Genomic DNA, 24,263 nt, shown 5'->3' on the forward strand with positions numbered 1-24,263 from the left:
TTAGAATTTTCAAAATGCCTATCCTAACAGAAAAGGTGATTCAACATTTATGTATGTATAAAATAGAATATCTAAGAAGCTCCCTAAGCTAGTCAGATAATACTTGATATAAAAAAGTTCTTTTACTACACAACACAAAATGTGTCCTTTGCCTAAGAATATGTTTTCATAACGTACTTTTCCAAACAAAACACGAATCTGTGAGTAGTTTCTTCGTATCAGGTATAGTTTTCCCGAAAAACACTATCTTTACACATTATGTGTACTACGTAGCAAACAATTCTAAATTCGTTTAAAAGTTTGTCTCCAGTGCTTGATAAGAGTGATATCGCTGCATTGTTATAAAAAGAAACTATAAGCTGAATCTTGTCATGATAAATTTGTTACATAGCAACCATCATGCTGGCAGCACTGATGAACAAGTGCTGACATCTGTTTTGTGCTATGCGACATGAAAGTTGTTATGCAATTGCAGGTGTTTGTAAAGTTTTAACTTTTGTGTTGGGTTTCTGTCAGTGAAGTATGTATGAAAAGCTGACTGTGTTCAATATATCAGAATGTTCTGTCAGTGTAAAAATAACCCTAAATCATTTTGTTATATATGCAATGATCTGGTGTTGAAGAGTCAAAATATAGCCTTACCGATGTTGTCCAAAAGAAAAAAAAGTAAGGAACCGTAAGCGATGGGCACTACATATCTGTTGCAATTCTTGTTACAGGCTCTTGCGAAAATGGATGCAAGAAAATAAAGAGGGATAAAATTTGCAGCATCAATGGTTTGGAGGGAGCCCAGAGACCGTAAGTTACTGTTACTTTTGTTTGATAGATGTAAATATTTTCTCTTCAAAATCAAAACATCACATCCAATGCCTAATTTGGAGTCACCAAGACGCCCAGTGCCCCATAGTGAAAATCTACTTGTGCCGAAAATTGTAGATTTGAGCAGAAGAAGGAATTTTAGGCAATGTGGAAGTCGACATCGAGCCACCATCCCTCTCATGTGCACCTCACCTCATCACACAAGAAAAGTTAAACTATCACGTACGGGACTTACATCTATTGAGAAACATAGGAGGAAATCTTTGGCTCTCGACTCCAAAAGTGGAATCTATTGAAAAAAAAATGTCAAAATCAGCACGTTTCGAAAGGTTTATCTTACTTTTCGGAGACGGGAGGAATTGTCTTTTGTAACAATTTTAATGGTTTATTTCAGGAGATTGGAATGAGCACAATCCATCATAACGTTGATTGTTCATTGATTCGTGTAAGATGAGTCTCAAGACAGTGCTGCTACATATTATTAGTCCTTCTCCATCCATCTCAGTGGCGCATGCGTATGTTTATTAGAAGTATTACCTTTTGAAATCTGTAGTGACAAATATTGTGTTTGTTGCATGTTTGAATTTTGTTGTACAGATCTCAAAACGTAGTAATGTGAATAGTTATGGCCGACAAACAGAGAAAAAGAAGAATCAAGCAGTTATTGAGTCCAACAAGAAGGGATGGATCCCTAAAGAAATTCATCTTGATACGCGGCAAACATTAGAGAATTTTGGACCTTCGTCCGTCACTTGAAAAATTGAATTGCAGGTTTCAAAAGAGGTCGGGTATCCATTGAAGATGAACCTTTCGTCAGAAGACCATCAACAGCATTCACTCAAAAGAACATTGACACCATTTATGACGTGTTATTGCAGGATCTAAGACTAAACCTTCGACGTTCTGTACAAACTGTTTGCATTTCATGTGAGAGGATATAACACGGTATGACGGAAGTACTGGCCTGTATGGCCAAACGACTTTCCAAATTTTTGAATGTTGAACACCTGTGACAGCGAGTGCTTGCTTGTGAATAGATCATTCGCCTCGATATGAACAGGATTAAAGTTATTTTGGTGAAGTTAAGTGACCCAAGATAAGATTTACGTCTACCACTTTGACCCCAAAGCCAAAAGAGGCAAAAGCAGAGGAAACATTTCTCCTCCCTGATTAAAAAAAAAAAAAAAAAAAAAGGACCTTCATGGGTAAGATGATGCCAGTATTTTTTGAAACTCGGAGGGCATTTTTATGATGAAATATTTACCAATAAATGTTACGGTAACTGGACAGTACTATTGCGAACTGTTATGGCGTTTGTGTGAAATAATTATGCCTTGATAGCCATGGGTAGCAGTCCAAAATCGTAATCAAAACAAGGCACCGTAGGTCATTGGTGTCACAGCAAACTGCAAAGGAATGCGGCTATGAAATGTTGCTTCATCTCCATACTTTCCGGATTTAGCACCTTAATTTTTTTGTTTGCCAAGCTAAAAGGTTTTAAAAGAACAATGTATTTAACAATGGTGAAAAAGTTATGGTAGTTGTTAGTGATTTTTTGAAAAGTTTTTTTTTCTTTTTCTGTATCGATACAAGAAGTGAGTTCTACCCATACGGGGAAGGGATTCCGTTGAGAAACAAAGAATTTCCTTTTTTAAGGCTAGAAACTTGATCATTACCCACCGTAGGATCACAATTATATTCATAAGAACTTTAGAGAATGATATTGCAAAGAAAATCGATTTTGAATCATTTGATACTGGGCATGAGAGAATAAGATTATGTTTCCGTATAAAAAGAAAAAAAAAAGAAAAATTCTCCCTCTTATAAAAGATATTTTAAACGGGAAATAGGTAATGGGAAATGGGTATTAATGTAGGCTTAATAGTTTCATCTGTTTTTATGTAGTATCGCTTTACTACGGTAATACTGGGTTATAATGATATAATTTTAATGAATTGTATGATCATTTTACATCCAATTCATAAACTAAAATAACATGTATTGGAGCAGTAATATAGAAACAATATCAGACAAGGAGGAAAAGAATTCTACGGTAACATTTACTGACAGATTATCATCAATTCTGGTTGTCAACCGATTACCCTAAATTTACGATATTAGTGTTAAAGTTATGGTAATAGGGTATAAATACACTGGCGCAAATCCCGGGGGGATGAGGGGGACATGTTCCCTCCAATCTTGGAACCTTGGGGGACTGTCTCACCAATAATCCGATTTTAAATGTGTTTTTTGGGGAAAAAATGTGATGATTTATGTCCGATTGTCACAAAGGAAAGTGAGATGAAACTGATATCCCCCCAGAAAAAAGCCTCAGATCTGCCGGCCTTCCAATGTTGAAGATTACTCTACTCCCTGATCCTCCACAGGATTGTTTTTCAATTTCACAAATATTTTGAGCATCGTTTAACAATAAATAAATAAATAAATAAATAAGAAAACGATCTTACTTGTCCCTCCCAGAGTTGAAGACAAATTTGCGCCGCTGCATAAATACGGTATTTTTATGACCTATAATAATAAATTTTAGGTAATACCGTAAATTTTAGAGTAATCAGTTGGCAGCCAGGATTGACAATCGGTCGTTAAATGTGACCGTAATTGTTTACAGTGTATGTAAGTATTAAAGTGTACCTATATTTTGTTTACTGATATTTTGAGAAATATATTACTACGTTAATATTTTAGAACCAATCCCACTTAAATTGACGTATTCCTTCTTCCCAACTTCCCTTTACGTAACTTTCATATTACGATGGATTCTATTGGTTGATGCAGATTCCATGATTTGGTGAGATATAATAACGTTAGTTTTTTTTAAAGTTACATTAGAATATTAAATATAGAAAAAAAATATTATAATAATGACACTAAAAATGAAAGATAAAAGTTATTTGCAAGTTAAAGCTGCACTAAAATAAGCGTAAAAGTGGCTAATGGTACGTAACATTAAAGGAAATATAATTTATAATTATTTTGTTAATTAAAAATTTACTAGGCTTAGAGCCACACTAGAGTGTTGAAGCGTAGAAATGAGTTAATGACAATGTGACGTTGAAAATGAGAGTTAATAGGTATTAATGAGTTAAAGTTACACTAATGTTAATCGTAGAAAAGAGTTAATGAAACAGTGACATTAAATGAACAAAGAGATGTGTGTATGTGTGTGTCTTTTGTTGGACTTACTCTAAATTCAAACTTCCTCTTCTCCAATATTTCCCTCACCATTATCTGATTTAAGCACTTATATACATTTTTACCATTTTACCAATAACATGTCATTTAATGCAGTAGCATCATTTCATGCTTGGGAGAGAAAAGGTCAAGATCCTCCACCGATATAAGTAGAATTTCACATTTTTAATACTATGTACCTATATATTGTAAAGCACCACTTGCTGGTGTTTATAAACAATCACACGTGTTCCTGTTTGTAAACATCAACCACATGAATTTACGCTGGAGTGCTACACCTTATGTTGGATTACTACAAGAAGCAAACGACGGACACCAGCACTACCCAGAAGTCACTTGACAACATGGGAGCAGCAGCGTCACAGCTGCCCGGACTGTTTACATAAGGAAGAACATTGTACGGACAGGTACTAATCTTCCATTGGTCTCCCCTCTTCTACCTTGCCTGGAGCTCTAGGAGAAACCCAACCTCAAAGCCTCTAGTCTGATGCGGGACTCTAGGCTTCCTTTCCACCTGGCTTAGCTTGATCGGAACTTTGTCGGGATCCCACCTCAGCTGCTTAGCCTGCTTCGGCGCTTTGTGACTCTTAAACCCTCATTACTTGCTTCGGAGCATTGGGGTTTCCTACACCACTCTACTTAGCTTGCCTGGAACTCTGTAAAGATCCTGTCCTAAGTCTGCAAGGTCTTGGGCTACCTTTGTCTACCTCGCATTAGTGAAAATTGTATTGTAGTATTTCTGTAAATACTGTTGTTGTATTAGAGGATTTTTTAAAATAATAAACCGGTAGTGAGAGTCAATTCCGGACTCTGATTTACTCAACTTAGCTCTACCTACCCCTTCAAAGGGCAGAACTTTTAAAATATAAAGTCAGGGAGGGACAATTTCCCCCTAAATGACGCCTCTGACTTGACGGAATGCAAGAAAAATCGGTGATTGAATTTTTAACATAAAGAGTGTAACTACCGATTTTAAATTCACTTTCCTCTACTAGCTTTCTACATGTATTTATTAGTATTTCGTTTCTATTTTCCATCCTATCTTTGCACAAGGGGCTCGAGTAACAGCAATTGGTAAACTAAAGACTAGTGCTGTTGAATTTTTGTGACATTTGCGGTTTTCGGTTTTTTAGAAAACTTGTTTTCTGAAAACCGAAAATCGTAAATGCTGTCTTCAAAACCGAAACCTCAAATGCGGTTTTGTAAACCGAAACCGCAAAAGCGGTTTTCAAAACTGAAACAAAAAATGCGGTTTTGAAAACCGAAACCGCAAAAGCAATTTTCAAAACCGAAACCGAAAATGCGGTTTTCAAAACCGACACTTCGGTTTTATGAAATTTCACTTTTTTCAAAAACTGGTTTTCGGTTTTTTCAAAAACCGATTTCGGCAGCACTACTAAAGACTAAACAGTTAGACCTATTTAGCAATATTGAGTGTCAAAATTGATAGGTAGCGAACATTAGTTACTGAAGTTAACCAAATTAAATAAATAGATAATACTCAGTTTATTTTTCCTTAAAGATTCTTAGATTAAGAACATGACAAAGAATGACATACGTTAGCATTTTTTGCTGTAGTATGTAGCTATAATACATTTGCATTTTAGGTAAGTTACTAAGAAACTACGGACAACAAGGAAATTACAACATGAAATAACCCATAAGTTGTATCTCCAAATATTTTAATAATATAATGATGGTTATTATAAGTAAAGTAACGAACATCAGGTTTAGCATATCTTTGATAGGTTTTCCCGAAGCGTAAGATTATCATTCACAAGGAAGGTAAATTTAGGATTGAATTCTAAGAGTGGGAGCGACCATATTCTTATTTGTATTCTCAATGTTTTCGCGTCTGTATATAATTCTTAATCTGTATAGTGTTGGCATAGTGTTGTACTGGGCTTATCACTGCTTCTAGCACCATAAACAAATTATTATTATTATTATTATTATTATTATTATTATTATTATTATTATTATTATTATTATTATTATTATTATTTGAAAGAAGCTCTTTACTCGACTTATCTGGCGTTCGTTTATCTGGATATTCCTCCGAGATAACTGAACAGTTCTTAACAAATTTAACATGGCGATTCAAGAGCGAGCACTGAGTGTCGTAAGAGGTCGCTTGTCCAGATTGGACATAACACCGAGGAATAATCACCGAAAAACGGAATGCCCATAGACTTAAACTTGGAAAAGCATTTGACTCGCAAATTCTCATTGTAAACAATGAAAAGTAGAGTTTTCAGCATTAGAAATAAGTCGAAAACCTTTTCGTTTTGTTCTACGAATACAATTTTTCAAAATCATTATGTTTTTCGCTGAAATGCCTAATTCAACTACTTGATTGTTCGTGTTTGTTCACGAAAACTCTTGATGCACTAAAAAGTTCTATAAATCAATAAAGGAGATCGCTTGCCTCCAAATTTGCAAATAATTCATACCTAGTTATTATTATTGTTAAAGTATCAACGGCCAGCACTCATCAATTATAATGTAAATGAAATAGTATTTTTCTCATCCTAAATACAGCGTATAAAGAAACGCATATATATTGTTTTTCTCGGCATTGGGTTGTTTGGAATCGATGTTAATGCCATTACTACATGGAAACCATGGTATTTTATTACTACATGGAAACCTCAGGAATCTCCCAATTCATCAATAATGTATATATAATCCATAAATCGTAATATTTCTATGTTAAATTATGTATTCACGCATACACAAGCCAATGAATAATTAATTTGATTGAGAATTCTCGTGACTAAGCTCTCTAGCGATAGCTAGAGGTGGTAGGTTATCGTTTGTAAGCTAAATAAATTTAGGATTGAATTCAAAGTACTTTAACACAAAGCAGAACATTATATAAGCTTAAGCCACAAGTTGTTCTAACAAGGAACGGATATGAACGTGTCATCCGGACATCCAAATTAAACTTACCTTGTTAGTTCATTCGATAAACATAAGAAAGATATGTTCATAAACAAAAAATTAGGTGCCATGGACAACGGAGTAAGTCCCTGGGGCCCATTAGCCCTGTTAGTATAAAGAAAATTGTAGACTAAGAGTAAAATTGCTATTGCATCAACACTGTTCATTAGAAAGCCATGGTTTATAGTTCATTGTCTTCAGCATGAAACAAATTTTCCAGAGGTGCTATATATTGGGGCTCATAACGTACTTGAACAGGGAAAATTGGAAGAATATCGAGAAAATTATCTCCAGAAATCCCTCGCATTAACTTTGGACCCCTCTGGAGTGGCCATGAATAAAACACACAATCCACAGGTAGCTCAAGTAATACTATAGGGGATAAGAAATGAGTGTACCAAGTTTTGTATTGATAGACGGAATAAATATGAGGAAAATACTTATATATCAATACACGCTTTTCCCTCATACCTGTTCTGTCTAGCAATTCGAGTTCAGAACTCGGTATACACGTTTCTTATCCCCTATACTATTACTTGAGATACATGTGGATTGTTCGTTTTTAACCAGGGCCACTCCAGAGGGGTCCAAAGTTAATGCGAGGGATTTCTGGAGATAATTTTCTCGACATTCTTCCAATTTTCCCTGTTCAAGTACGTTATTAGCCCCAATACAGAGCACCTCTGGAAAATTTGTTTCATGCTAAAGAGAATGAACTGTAAACCATGGCTTTCTAATGAACAGTGTTGATGCAATAGCAATTTTACTCTTAGTCTACGACTTTCTTTATACTAACAGGGCTAATGGGCCCCAGGGACTTACTCCGTTGTCCAAGCCATCTAATTTTCTGTGCATGAACGTATCTTTGTTATGTTTATCGAATGGACTAAGTTTGATTCGGATGTCCGGATGACACCTTCATATCCGTTCCTTGTAAGTACACGAAGGAACGTTAGGAAAAGATAATCAAATTGTGAAAAGTTAATGCTGACATAGTTAAAAAAAGAAGAGGGCACTATTTTTTAAAATCTTCAATAACTGAAATCATAGTCTTCGCTCTCTGCGTAGGTTAAGTCCGCTTTTCTAATCTGAGATATTTTTATACGCCCTGGCTCGAGAAAAAGTAGAGAGGCACTGTGGCTCAGTGGTAGAACGCTTACCTCTGGCGCGTGGGGTTCTTGGATCAATCCCCACCAATAGACATCGTGTCAGTGGGTTTTTTCGTGGTATTCTTGTTTCATCCCACATTATCATTCCACCAATTCTTAAATCAGCATGGGGCTAGGGTGGTTCAGTGGTAGAGCATTCACCTCTGGTGCATGAGGTCCTTGATTCGATCCCAACTCGCGCCAAGTGAGTTTTGTGGTGGTCAAACATCGTGTGCGTGAGTTTCTTCGGGGCTCTCCCGTTTCCTCCCACTTTCTTCATTCTACTATTTAATTCCTTTCTCATCATCACTCTCTCCTTTGGCCTACACTGCATAATCGTGGGACGTAAAACTCAAAGCTTTCATTTAAGAAACTGTGTTTAATATTGTTTAAAGCTAAGGCTATCAACCGATAAATGAAGCCGAGCTGAACAAAATGCCGTGCTTAAGGATAAATTCTCTTATAGTTTCGGAGAAAATCATCGTACATAAGTTGGTTGCGTCATATTTTTCCCTCTATGTACTTTTACCTTCATAAAATTGTATTTTCTTTCGCGTAATTTTTCCTTCTTTCTTTTGTAGTGTTACTTGCGTCAGTTCTCTTTCTGTCGTTTCTTTTTCTTTCTTCCCATTTTCTCAATCTTACTCGTGTTTTCAGTAGTTTTGTTTGATTATGTTCTACATCACTATTCATAATAGTTTGTTTATGTTCATAGTATATTATCAGCGTATCTCTCTTTCTCTCTCTCTCTCTCTCTCTCTCTCTCTCTCTCTCTCTCTCTCTCTCTATATATATATATATATATATATATATATATATATATATATATATATATATATGGCCTATGGAACCTGGAGGTTCAATGCCGCATTCACAAACGCTCTCCATCGACTTTTGTTCTTAGCCAGCTGGGTCCAGTTTCTACTTTATATTCCTATTTCTACGAGATCCATCTTAATATTCTCCTCCCTTGGATTTCTAGTAAAATCTTTGAAAGCGATCCTACTATCTTACATTCTCTTTACATGACCAGTCCACCTGAGCCTTTTAGACTTGATGACCCTAGCAAAATTATTTTTTAAAAAATCCTTAGGCTATCTAAAATACATAATATCAAAAATTTCAATGTCGAAGCGACGGCGTAACCGTATATGAAAATCTGAAGAAAGAAAATAGGTAAATCGCATCCAATGGCTTGTTTCTGTTCACAACTTGCTCTATTAAATAGGTATAAATAACTATTGAAAGCAACTACAGAATAATATATACAAATAATTTTCACATTTTTGGATAGTTCTTTCCTGTATTTTTATAATAGTCTACCTGATATTCTGCGACGTTACTAGTACTTTTTTTAACATGTTAAATATAGTGCTTTCAGTTCATCCTCATGATTATGTACTGGAAAAGTTTTAAGGGGAAAAATTAACAGTATTTAACTTCAATCAGAAAAGGAATACTGAGTTATACCCAAAACTGTCTCATCTTATAGTAGTAGTTATGATGTAACAACTAATCGATTAAATTCATATATTGTTATTAGTTTCCTGGTATGTGGACCTATGGTTAGTGCTCATGCCTTTGAAGCGTGTGGTCTCGAGATTAATTCATACTGTGAAAGTAGATTTTTCTTTACTGTCTAAACATCGTGACGCAATGAGAGAGCTATTTGAATTAAGGTGCAGCAAGCTCTGATCTATAAAGCAAGAAATTAGAACGATGAGAACTGACCACACATCACCTAACTAAATCTGTCTGTCCGGCCAGAGCTCTGTATGGAATTTAGTTTTCTTTAGTAGTATGTTCGATGACTGTATTTAAGACAGGTTGTTTTAATTAGTGTGTTCATAATCTAATTGGTTCACTGGACATAAATTTTAACATCTTTTTTCAGAAACAAGGCTATATGAGACGTGGACTTACAGATTAACAAAGAATCCAAGCATCATGAACCCCTACCGTGATTCGAATCTGGGATTTCCAACTCCTGCTAGGTTTGTGTAACCACAGAGAACTTCTCATAGTCTGCAGTTTGCCTTGGGATTTACTCTTAAGTTAAAATCCAGAAATTAATTTACTATTAACTGCATTGTTCACTTGGCACAGAATATCTTGGTGTCAATGTGTCATAAATTGAGCAAGAGAAATATTAGATTGCCACGAAATTATGCCATTTTTGATTGTCATTTTTCTATTCATAAAATGTCTTCAAAATTTAATTTCTTTCTTTCAAAGGAACGATGTAAGGAAATAACAATCGCAGAGCTTTGTGCATAATACATATATTCAGAGATAGATAGATATTTCAATTTCCTTGTAACAATAAATTAAACGTTTTGTGTCTTGTCTGATATGTACTTAACTCAAAACTTTTTGTTTGTCTTGTGTGATTAAATTACTTTGAGAAGTGACTCACACGGGAGGAAAAGTTCTCATGAACGCCGATCTCGTAGCTTTGATCTCACTCTTCTGTTTCGCTCCGTCTCTCGTGTCATTCTCGTTAAAGCTTTTAAGATGTGTCAGCCTTAGTAGAAGTTCTATCCAAAGCAACTGCAATATCGGAATTCACAACACATCAAAGTCACGTTTCCCACACGTAACTTTTGCCGTTTTGTTTGCAATTCATCCTTGTAAACTGCTACTACTTAAGCTGTGCTAATTGCCCAGATGTTTATTTGAATAATTGAATAAAATTACCTAGTTTTGATATCGGTATGGAAATTACTACAAATATAAGTTTCTTTATTGCGGAGAAAACCGTTATTCATGGAATATTTTAACCTCTGACCTTATCTGTTTGATTTGATGCATTTTTCTCTTTAAACAGCCTCTATTCTCGCTGTAGCGACACTATAGAGCGCTAAAAGCTGTTGTCACTATAGAGTTATCAAATAGGCCATACAGATTAACTTTATACAGATATGAGAATGGATTTACCTAGGTACTTGCTTCATAAGAACAGGAATAAGTAAAATTGAAGGGGAAATATGGATAATCTTCATTAGAATTGTTTGTGAAAGTTTTCCAAAGCCAAACCACAAATTTGATGGCCCACAACTCGGGAACCTAAAGACTGCACAATAGGCGTGTACCCAGAATTTTTTGTTCGAAGGATTCCAAGTTTTGAGGGGTCCAATGCTATAAGCACTACGTCTAATGGGTATTATTCTGCACCCAAAAATACAATAAGCAATTGCAAAATACTTCGACCTATATTTTCAGAAAAGAGAAATGATTGAACTAAATTGTTTTTATAAGAGAAAGAACACAGATGAAGTGTAAGATTAAATTTTCATGCTGCATCAATCACTTCCCTGTTAAACAAGTACAGTTTCATTAAGAATGTACAAATATATGTTGAGTTAGGAAGTTTTAGGGGAGGGTCCAGAAACAGTGGATGTGCACTCCCTAATACGAGGACTACCCAGGAAATCTTTTAAGTTTCGGCTACGAACTTCCGTTCAGTGCACGTCCGGCTGTGGGTGTGTGAAGTTCGTGTTGCTTCCGTTCTGTTCATAATATATTGTTAACATGAGTGTTCCGATTGAAAATCCCACCAGTTGTGAAGTGAGGTCGGTCATACTATTTTTCTTGGCAAAAGACACTAAACCGATTGACATTCATCGACAACTGTGTCAAGTTTACGGTACAGATGTGATGAGTGAAAGTGGAGTGAATTGTTGGTGACTCATGTTTAAAGATGGCAGCACAAACATTTACGATGAAGACCGAAGTCGGTAATCGAACATTGTGACAGATGAACTAGGCACACGGGATGACACAGGGTTTGAAGTAAGTCCATTACGTGTTTACGAATGGCGGGCGCAGATGTTAAGGGGCTACGATGTGCTTGGGGCACAATACGCAGAACGTCACTTGATCAAACTTGCTCGGCTGAAATCCTGTCGATACGTGTTGATTTCCTCACCTTCCCATTCAGTCTAACGTCATGCCACTGACACATCCGAATGCCCTACATGCCTGGATATTGTACCACTCGATTAGCAAGCAACATGCACACTCACAATATCTGTCACACCCTTTCAATATCTGTCAAGTCCTAGTAACGTAATTACATACGAGCACGCGATATTCTTCATGGTCTTTTGTCTGATGCTGCACACGCTATTTACATACTTTATCAGACCTGATAACAGGGCAACGGCGCCGAATTCCCAAATTTTTGGTGGGTGCATGTCAATAGTGGGAAGTGTTATATGTTTTCAGGGAAGTCTCGATATTTTTGGATTGATTTCCTTTTAGTTAATACCTTTTATGAACACTGTCATAAAGGGCTGTGCTCGATGCTATTCACAGTATAGTTCCTTATATATATATATATATATATATATATATATATATATATATATATATATATATATATATATATATATATATATATATATCTTGTGGGCTGCCTTTGACTAGGCCAGAGACAGGTAAGGAACGGGCAGAGTGTTGCTTGGTTGCCTTTGCACAAACACATTTGAAACAAATGTATGTTTAGAGGTTAGACATTTTAACTTCCATTTCAATGTTTTGTTTATCGCTTTTTATATAATGGCAAGCGAGAAGTATTTATTTTATTTTGTTTCTATCTAAAAATCCTGTGGGTGCAGCGGACCCAGAAAATTGTTTATGTGGGTGCTGGAACCCCGGAGCACCCACGTTGTCGGCGCGAATGTAACAGGGTCTCGTGGTGACAGGACTAATGCACCGTGGAGGGCTTCTAGCCGTCACAGATCATTGTGATTCTAATCGTTTACACATTCACCGATGGTATACCACTGTAAAAATTACGTAGACATCGCAGGTGCTTAATTTTTTTGTCAGGCAATCTATTATTATTATTATTATTATTATTATTATTATTATTATTATTATTATTATTATTATTATTATTATTATTATTATTATTAATGAAACTTTGAGAATTAAATGCTGCATCTGAAATCACAGAAGGATTCAAACAAAAAGCATATATGACCGATAAGCTGAAAGGAGGAAGTGTAAAATATATAGGGTTTACGATGGTGGCGCCAGGGAAAACAAGATTGCGAACCACTGTGCTTGATCAATTCCTAGAACAATACAGGGCGTTCTCCACCACCGATGTCGCCCCCACCAATCCCAGCAATAATAATGAAAGAAGTGCTGGAATAAGTATATGAAAGGAATCAAAAGTACCCTGGTAGAACTTATAGACATGATATTTTACATGACAAGCTCATATTACCTGGGCTGGAACCATGGATCCCTCGCGAAAGAGATAAGCGCTCTACAAATGAACCAGTGTGCTTCCTATATGGAACACTTTCAATTAAGAGTAATTTGCTTTTTTTAAATTTTGGAATGACTATAAAGTGAAGAAAACATTGTAATATTAGGAGAAATATTAAACTCAACATTGGAAAGACTTCACATTATACCGCACGATCTCTGTACAGAGTGACCGAGAAGCCTATAATCAAAGTTGAGAAGAAGAAACGTTGATCTGCAAATGTCTGGTAATGAAAGCAGACATGCTTGTGAGTAAATTAATCTTACCATCAGCAGCTAAATGTAAAATCGAATTGTAGCGATGACTACATTTGGTGTTTTACGAATAGTGCAGTCATCCAGGGGAATGTTTTTCAACCTGTCGATACTCGCGTGGTGGCAATAGGCAGAAATAGGTATATATTAGGGGCCGGCAAAGTGTAATAGAAAGCACACTTTCTCAGTGACAATAAACAAAAATAGTTTCCCAGACCGCCCGCAACCGGCGATAGAAAAGCCTTGGCTGTGTCATATACGGATTTTGATATCGAAATTTGATATATATACATATTTTTAGATCGATTTGACTTGGTTCCTTCTTTCTCTGCTCCCTTCACCCCAAAGAAAATAGAGGGTTTAGAAAGTTATACGTTCTCTCATCAAACATATTCAATAAAAGATATTAATTTTCATTTGCGGAGTATTTGTGCACAAAAGTATAGTTATTGCATGGGTGAAAAAGAGTCATTATATGGGCAGTTTGTAAGAGGACTGTCATTTGGGGAGGGCAATTCCACCCCTTGAGTTTGAGAAACACCTACTTTGTATATGTATTAATAAAAAACGTGAAACTCATGCCAGTGGATAATCTTGCCCCTACCGGCCCAGCGCTGCAAGTTTGTAAGCAAAAAATATGCCATTTGCATTGTTTCCAATTCCACATATATTTCAGGTAAAGCAATAGTGTTCGTACTGACCTTTCGTTGTGATCGCTCATTCATAAACAATCTACAATCTGGTGCAATGTGAATCTCATGTATTTATTTACATAGATTAGACTTTTGAAATTTATATCCGTTTTAACTAAAAGTAAACTCTCTTGTTTACAGCATACAGCAGATTAAAATATGTCATTTGCACGTGGCATTAATATAGGGCGCCATCTGGATGCACGTGAACGAGCTCAAGAGAAAACGGGGATTGGTGGTTATTTGCGTCGCGAATTTGCATAACAAAACTTTTGTTTTTCCTTTTTCTTCTCTGTTGTTCAATGTTTATTCTGTAACTGACGAACTCACTTCCAGGCCATGACGTATTCTTTCTTTGCATTACGCACTACTTTCATTATTATTATTCTTGTTAATATACGGTATGTTTATATGATACATTCAGAAGATTTCAAATGTGATATTTAAGGAGTAATGCTTTCAAATCTAATGGCTATAATAGGCTCTTGGTTATCCTAAGCACCTCTTTTTAGACTTACAAACTATGGTATGCATACGTGTCGGAAATCTTACAGAGTGGGTATGTTCGACTGTCCGTCCGTCGTTCGAAAGGAGTCAGATTAAAAACGATAACAGATATCGAGAAGCAGTTTTTTGGAAACAGTTCAGCATCCCAAGAATAGGTTTCATTTCATCCATTAAGCCTATATTCAAAACGGAAGTGACAGGAACATGGCTGCCAACCGTACGGGTTTAACAAGTTAGATAAGGGTGTACAGGTTGCTATTCAAAATGTACGGATGTACTAATAATTTTGATATTGGTTTTCTTTTATTGGTTAAAAGCAAAAATTCGATCATTATTGTTATCATTTAGCAAAATAAATAAAATAAAAAGTAGTCTTATTTCCTTACCCTGCTGTGATCAGAATACAGTCTTTCAGAAATAAAAATTACAGTTTTAAATAAACCTTATTTTGTTTCTCTAACAAATATTACGAAATAAAACATACGTGGTTGTGTCAGGGGCGGATCCAGGAGGGCGATCGGGGCGATTGCCCCCCCCCCCAAAAGAGTAAACTTTCTTATTTTATACATATAAATAAAATCCATCCAAAAGTTTGGAGCCCTTAAAAGTAGCAGTATGACAACTCACCGCTTCCCCCAGAGGTTGGTCCTGGATCCGCCCCTGGGTTGTGTTTAACTAAAATAAGGTTCTACTTTTATGAAGTTGAATTTGAAGGAATCAAGCTGTGAATGAACGGGTGAGCAGGTTTGAAAAGTGGCAGCCCTGGACGACAGGCTGTGTTTTGGAATCGATTCAGTCGCGTTTCAAGTAAAGATACTATCTCTACCCATACTACTCTACTAAAACCGGAAGTGGTACAAATTTACTAATAGACCCAGGTTCGATTCCCGGCGGGAGCTCATGTGGTTCGGATTCCACGTTAATCAGTAGGTCCACGTCTCATATAGCCTCGCTGTTGAACGGGACGTAAAACTCAAAGTCAACTCAACTCAAATTTACTAATACTACTGATGCCAATATTGATCAGTATAGAGTAGAAACTCTAAAAGATATTGAGGAACAGTTTTTTTTTTTTAATATATTGGGGACAGTCGATTCAGCGTTTCAAGAAACAATCCCATCTCTAAAACCGAAACTTACTAATACTCCTACTTTCAATGTTGATTTCCTTTGAGCAAAACCGGTAATGGGCATCGGGAAAACTTTTGTGGAGTATATTACCAATATAAAAGTTTTGCTCCAGTAACCCTTTCTAGTTTCAAAATTCATCACCATAGAACAAAAACTGTACTAGTCAGCGACCAATGGTTTTGTATAATCGTTTCAGCGTCTCAAGAAAATATATCATCTCTATGTGTAACATTCTATTTAAAGCGGAAATGGTAGAAATTTACTAGTGCTTCTGATTTCAATATCGATCTCCATAGAACAAAAATAGTAAGATAAGATTCTAGAAATGATTTTAAAATCGATTCAAAGTCTTTAGAAAATATTTTTATATTCTCCTGTATCTCTCTACTGAGACCGGGAGTGGTAAAAATTTGCTACTATTTCCGGTTTAAATAATCATCTCCATAGTGAAAAACAAAGAAACAAAAAGTAACCAGGAAGGGTTTACAAGTGAAACCTGTTTTGAAAAATCACTTTTTTAATGTTTTCATAAAAAACGAAAAAATCTACTGAAACCGAAAGTGTGAAAATATAAGTTTCAACACTGATTTTATATATATATATATATATATATATATATATATATATATATATATATATATATATATATATATATATATATATATATATATATATATAGATAGATAGATAGATAGATAGATAGAACAGAGAGAGAGAGAGAGAGATGGAATTACTGTCACACAAGAATAGATTCGATCTTCAATTCTATTCCATTATTGCAATAGAAAGTGGTATAAGAATAGTATCAATATTGATCATAGAGCAAGAGCGGTAAAATATTCTGATATGAGTCCATCGTTCTAAGAATAACTTTTATCTCCAGTCTTATCTTACGAATGGACAAAACTGTTTTTGTAGAAACCGGAAACTGACAATTCATTTTTTCACTTTTCTCCAATAGTTTTGAGTTTTTACTGAAACCAGTATGTGTTTTAACCGAAACTCCTTCTTTGTTCTTGTGGTAGACAAAAAAAAAAAAAAAAAAAAAAAAAGTAACCGAACCGAGTTTAAAACCAAAACCAATTTGATAGAAAGCCGAACCGGTTTTCAAAAATCGCCCTTTTTTAAGTTTTCGGAAACCTAGTTTCGGTTCTTCCAAAAACCAACAACAGAATAACCCATTCTTCTGCCCACTTATTTTGAAAACGGAAATATTGGAAATTTATTATTCCGGTTTCTAATCACAGTTTAAAAGATTATTTTTACAATTATTATTTACTTTTTAGTCTCTATTAAATAACAAATTCTTCACTCATAATTTCCTTAACACTGAAAATACTCCCTGACGTTCATGTAGAATTCAATAATTCATAAACGTTCTGTTAAAGATTCCATATAAACGTCTCTAACAAGCACTCAACCACTCTGCCATCTATTAAAGTAATCCTTAATTGACTGATGTTGCCTACACATATGCGCAAATAAGTACAATTATCATAACTTAATTACTTTTACAGTAGAAGGATACGCTAGAGAGAACTTTATTTCAAAATATTGTATTATCATCGAATTCACGTATATGTGCATAATTTCAGATCTGTAGTTGGTATGGAAGTGTGGAAAGTTAAATTTTCTTTGAAATATATACGAGACATACGGGGTCAATGTAGTGACAGAAATTAGAATAAGAGGGAAAGAAATTCAAAACTCCTGTTTTTCTTTATACCTTGTTGATATGTTAACATTTAAAAGCCAAAAATATTATATTTTGCAAAGTGTTATATCATATATTTTTAAAATTTCATTCCTTAAAACCCAAGTTTCGTTTCTATTCCAGATAGTCATATTGCATTTCTTCTTTATCCTACTTATGTTATCTGTCATCTTTTTCCCTTAAATAAGCAAAATGACGTGGGAGTAATCCAAGGCGCATTAATAGGAAGGAGTAAGTACATATAGAATGAAGCCTGCAAGTGAAGTTTAAAACAACACGTTATTATAACAAGGATTTATGCTACAGTAGTTTTATTATTTAACCAGAAGCGAAAGCTAATTACGAATACATGTAACTAAAATTTTCATTTGCATCTTCTGTCTCATTCTAATACTGATAATAGTAATAATAATGTTTAAATGTTTATTAGGCAGTCAACAGCATATACAACCACAGATCTGCCCAGACAGCAGGTACGAAACACATGCAACCATACATATACATGCAACCATATATATATATTTCACAACAGGCAAATTACACAAACAACACAGACTGTACATTCAGTCGAAATCGTAAAAAACAAAAAACTTTAAAATAAATACTTTCTTGGATTTTATATATATATATATATATATATATATATATATATATATATATATATATATATATAGGCTATATAAGAACTCATATGCAGTATCAAATCATGCAGCAAACAAAAAAGAAAAAAGTTAAACTTACAACAAAAAGAAAAGACGATAGGAAAGAAAAGAATAGAGTTGGCCAGAATTAAGTATTAACAATAAGGAAAAACTCTCAAATGGCATCTCACTAAATTAAATAAGTAGCATTAAAGGAATTTTTAAAAACTTAATAAGTTCTGAACGATAACAAATTTAGTTAGAAAAATATTTGGAACAGAACAAAATTTATTTCCAGTGTCAATGATTTTTATTAATAGATGATTTTTAGAGTAGAAGCTTTAGCGACAAAACTAACCAACTAACTAACTCTATGGCTTATGGAACCCGGAGGTTCAATGACGCTTTCACAAAAGCTCTCCAGTGACTTCTATCCTTAGCTAACTGCATCCAGTTTCTACTTTGTATTCCTATCTCTGTGAGATCCATCTTAATATTGTCCTCCCATCTGCGCGTAGGTCTTTCTAATGGTCATTTTCCGATTGGTCTTCCGGTCAAGACTTTGAAAGCATTTCTACTTTCTTCCATCCTTGCCACATGACCTACCCACCTAAGCCTCCTAGACTTTATGACCCTAAGAATGTTTGGTAAACCGTATAAATTATGTAGTTCCTCGTTATGAAGTTTCCACCATTCCCCATTCCCGTTCCTCTTTGGCCCGAATATTCGTCTCAGGATCTTGTTCTCAAATACTTTCAGTCTATGTTCTTCCCTCAGAGTAAGCGGCCATATTTCGCAACCATACAGAACAACAGACATGATGATCGAACAAAATTTCTAGTGTTACGGAAAGGAGTTCTTATGGAAACAAAATTATCAATAAAGAAACCTCCATGAAGATTTTATGTAAAAATCTTAAGATCGAAAGTAAGTTATATGGTCTATCAGCTAAAAACAAATGATGAAGTTCTTTGGATATATAAAACAAACTCATATCTTTGAAATCTTTGAACTTCCATCGTAACCAGGTTAGGAAGTTATTCTGAATAGAAGCAATAGTATTTATAAAATACTGTATTTGGCTTCACTGTTCCAACTCATCTTACACTATTTCAAATGAGAACATACATTACACATGTAGAGAATTTTGCAAGTACTAATACTTGAAAAATTATGGTAAAGCCATTTTGGCATTGCTAATTTTTTTCTGGCTTTAGATGTGATTACCTGTAAATATTTTTGAAATAATAATTTGCTATTTAATATTATTCCTAGATCTTTAATATAAGTTCCAAATTCAATTTCCTAGTTACCTATTATATATTTATAAGACGAAACATCGGTTTTCCTGGAAAGGTTATAACTTCAGTATTGGTAGTACTCAAAGATGGGAAATTATTCTCTGACTATTCATCTAATATATATCAATGTTTTCTTTCAGCATAACTTGATCTCGAAAGGTATTAATTTCCTTAAAGAGTTTAATGTCATCAACATACTTCAAATATTTACAGGTTAACTTATGTTACGTAAAGTAAAAACAGCAAAGCACCCAGGTTAGAACCATGAGGTGCTCCAGAGGTTATTTTATAAATAGAGGAAGTATATCCGTTACACCTAACTCTAAATTTCGTGTTACTTGAACATGGATCTAGCCATTTTATTATATGATTTGTCAATTTGTACTAGTACAGTTTACTCATTAATAAATAATGAGCAGCTTGTCAAACTCTTTTGAAAAATCAAAGTAAATAGCATTAGTCTATTCACCAGATCGAATAACAGAAAATATATTATGGATAAAACTTGCCAAGTTTGTAATAACTGATTTACCATTTATAAACCCATTTTGATTAACATCTAACTGATCACAGACAGTGCTATACAACTAGTTGTACATTATTTTTTCAAAAACTTAAGGATAACATTCGTTATAGAAATGGACCTATAATCATTGATTTTATCTTTATTAGTCTTAGGTATAGATGTTAAGGCTATTACCTTCTAAGCTTTAGAATAAATAAACTTGTATCAAACAAGGATGCTAACACTAGTGTAATTACTTAGATTATTCAATTTACAGTGAAAACAAGTATTCCATCTATACCAGATGCAGATTTGGTCTTTAAGGACTTAATAGCATCTCTTATATATTTAATTGTAATCAGAAGTGGTTTCCTCCAACAGAAGATTTCTTATAATATCAAATAATTACTAATATTACTTCTAGTTACAAATATATGATAAACTGATGTAAAGTATTCAGCAAATAAGATTGCCAATGACCCAGAATCAGTAATCAAGGAATCATTTTTAAGAATTCCAGGTGAAAATTTATTACCCTTAGATTTATCTCCAGAATTTCGCAGGAATACTATTTAGCTGATTTTATATTTTTCTGTGGTAAATATATTTGTCACCTTTTAGTTGAATTTTGAAGAGTTGACGGTAATTGACAAATAATAAATAGTCCTCAAAATTTAATATAATTTTGCACCTTTTATGAGCTAAATTCTTAGTTTTTTAATAATTTTTTTTTTTTTTTTTTTTTGGAAAATCAATAAGGATATTTTGATGTTCTAAGCCTCAATTTCGGAATATTGTGTACCATACCTGAACCTGATACAATTAACTTTACAAGAGCCAAAACTGCTTCATTGATATCTATTTTAGCAAAATATTATACCAATCAGTATGGGCTAGTTGTTGATATAATGTATAATAATCATCTTTAGCAAATTGAAAACGTTCAAGGAACGTATTCACTTTACAACCCTTAGGTAAAAATACAATAGTTTCAGTCGGATGATCAAAAGAATGAGGATGTACTATATACCGATTAGTTTTTCTTTACAAGATCAAGAGCGCAAACAGAAGGTTCAACACACATGTTAGAGTTAGCCAAGAAAGTAGAAATAGCTGAAACTTCAGTTTTGAGTAATAATGTATTCCTGGAAGCTGTTCATTATTTAACCCATCAATTTTGAATATATTAAGGTTTCCAAATATCAGTATATCATTCTCAAGAAGATTCAATCTGCTAGAAATGTAGTTCAAATTATTTTCAAAGATCACAAGTGAAAAGTTTTGGTCAAAATAAACACACGATATCAAAATAAAGAATCACACTTTATTTCAATTCACACACATTTATTTACAAGTTCAAGTTCAGCATCAACTTGTGACTCAGCATAAGTTTTTCTTATCTTTATCAGAGATCTACCTCTTTGGCATAATTCTTCATTATATATTCTGTCGGTATTAAAACAGGTATGTGTATCTGGAAAATAATCATAGTCTTTATGAATATCGGACAACCAGGTTTCTGTTACCACAATTATATTACATTTGCATTCAGAAATTGAAGAGAAAATATCACTACTCTTAGTTTTTAGTCCACGAACATTTTAATACTAAATTTTAAGGTTAAGATTCGTCATATCTAATAGGAAAATTATGATAATTACGAGGGTAATTTGTCATAATTCCGCAATTTACCATGGAAAGGTTCAACAAAAATACCTCCAGGCCACACTTTAGGATTGTTTCTGGACTTAAATTTGTCATCTTGTCTCTGTTCACTTCCTGAGATAGCTAATTACCTACCACTTTGTGAGTCATCGCAAACAGACAATTTAACTTTCCGAACACAAACGTTACATTTAGATTCACTTAATTGAATATGTTCTTTCTTACTTAGTTGTTCGAAACAAGCAGAGTGACATTTTCTTTTACATACATGAAACTTAATTGTTTTTTGCTTTCCGTATATGCAGTACATTGATTACATTGTGAACAATCATCAGATAGATGTGCCATTTAATATGAACATAATAACAATTTAAAAAATACAATCAACAAAAGTAAAATAAATAAAAGTAGACTTCAAATGGCTAAGAAAGAATCTTCTCAGACAAAATAAAGAAAACGACTTCTCAACCTGCCAGAGGATCTAAAATTACTGAAGATTTCACGACCCAACCTATAACGTTGTTAAGCTTGAGAACAGAGAAAATAGAAAAGTCCCTGCTTAGGCGCTATAGAGTTCTACTGCGAGATACTAGCACACCTCGACTTACTGCTCATGATATTTCCAGCCCCACCTCGTGGAGGAAGGGACAGTTACTCGTTGATGGCGAATGCCAAAAAAGGGTTAAAAAAACAACTTAAAAAATAACCAAGCAGGAAAAGCGATAATAATAATAATAATAATAATAATAATAATAATAATAATAATAATAATAATAATAATAATAATAATAATAATAATAATAATAATAATATCCTTTACGAAGGGATATAACCAGCCAAATGGTTTATAGACGGTTTGTCAATAATGTTCCTGGACTGATGCTGGCATTCTGTAACTGCTAATGACAGAAAGTTGAATTGATTCTATGAAATTCTTCTTTTTCAGGACATTTGGAAGATCTGGTAAAGAGTGCATCTGTGACCTTCTGATTATTGGTAATTGAAGACACTCTCGTTCCCATTGTCATGGATTCTTGCATGGATCAAAGAGTGAACTTCAAGTTAGAGAAATCAATAACAAGGACGTACCAGATTATCGGCACGTTTACCGCTAGAGATGCTCTATCTCGTGGACGTATTTTTGAATGATACACTCGCTTTGATGATGGACTTGAATATGTTTGTGATAAACCTTGAAGTGGGCGTCCCTTAACTAGTCATTTATAGGGAGTTAATATGAATAATGCTCGCGACTGCTAGTCAGTATGACGCATCAGGGAGTGTCATTTAACCGTGAAACAGCCTGGCAAATTTCCTAAAGAAGATCAAGTAGAAAATACGCAAGATTTCTGCTAAGTTTGTGCTTCATTCTTTTTCTGAGGAACAAGGAGTCGTATTCTGCACAGAATTGATTAAATCTTGGGGGCGGATCTTTCATTGCTGGGTCACAGAGATACAGATAATGAAAACTTCAATATGGCCCTGAAGGGACAGCGTTACATGACTTTCTAGAATGCTCAGGCATGTGTGATGACTGTACAACTCAATCGCAATTCCAGAGAAATATTTCAAAACATATTTTAGAAATCTCGTAGAACGGGCAAATATGTGCATTGGAAAAAAACCGAAAGTACTTTTAATAATTCGTAACACGCTTTGAAACAGTAAATTCAACTTTTCAGTTACCAGCATCAACGCTGGAACTTTATCGTCAATTCTTGTTGAGTGACACTGTTGTTTATCATCGATATTACTTTTTTCATTCAAGACTTGAAATTGCTATCTGTTAATTAGTACGAGTAAAAAAAGTAGCGAATATAAATAAATATTTAGAAGAGAAATAAGTAATCAAATAAAAGATTTGGGAATGTGGGAAAGTACATTAAGATCAATCTCCTTTACAACTACACTTAATGCCCTTGAAAACAGTGAAAAAATTAGAAGATATAAATTGTCTAACATGTAAGAGTGCTACAAAATCAGTAACCCTGGATGCCTGTTATAATGGTCAGGAAGTTGATATATAACAAGATATATTATTATTATTATTATTATTATTATTATTATTATTATTATTATTATTATTATTATTATTATTATTATTAATAATAATAATAATAATAATAATAATAATAATAATAATAATAATAATAATCTTTATTTCATCAACTGCACAGCAAAAACCTGATTTAGTGATCCATGTGCCGACCAACTACCGCCAACTGGTTGAAATCTTACGTGTAAGTTGGGTTGCATCCGCACAGGCATTTGTGGTAAATCAAAAGTACTGAACACAAACCTAATGGAGGTATAGCAGTCAGGGATGCAAATACTTATGTGACTGTCTGTACAAAAGAAGTTTGGTAACTTTATTCCTGGAAATGTGAAAATTCTGCAATATATTTCATTTACTTTAACATAGTAAATAAAATTTCAGGGAGGTTGAGCC

At 34.2% G+C, this 24,263-nt stretch overlaps 1 long non-coding RNA gene across 1 annotated transcript in view; it reads left to right on the forward strand.

Moving 5' to 3' along the window:
* The window catches only part of LOC145668692 (uncharacterized), a 205,072-nt gene extending 181,236 nt beyond the window's left edge, over positions 1-23,836 (forward strand). Inside the window, exons 2-3 of the long non-coding RNA XR_014128066.1 lie at positions 720-798; positions 22,761-23,836. This is a non-coding gene — a long non-coding RNA (uncharacterized LOC145668692). The remainder of the gene's footprint in view (positions 1-719; positions 799-22,760) is intronic.
* Positions 23,837-24,263: the final 427 nt, after the last annotated feature.

This window comes from Thermobia domestica, chromosome 13, assembly GCF_964235325.1.
Source record: "Thermobia domestica chromosome 13, izTheDome1.hap1.1, whole genome shotgun sequence".
In the NCBI taxonomy this organism is placed as follows: domain Eukaryota; kingdom Metazoa; phylum Arthropoda; class Insecta; order Zygentoma; family Lepismatidae; genus Thermobia; species Thermobia domestica.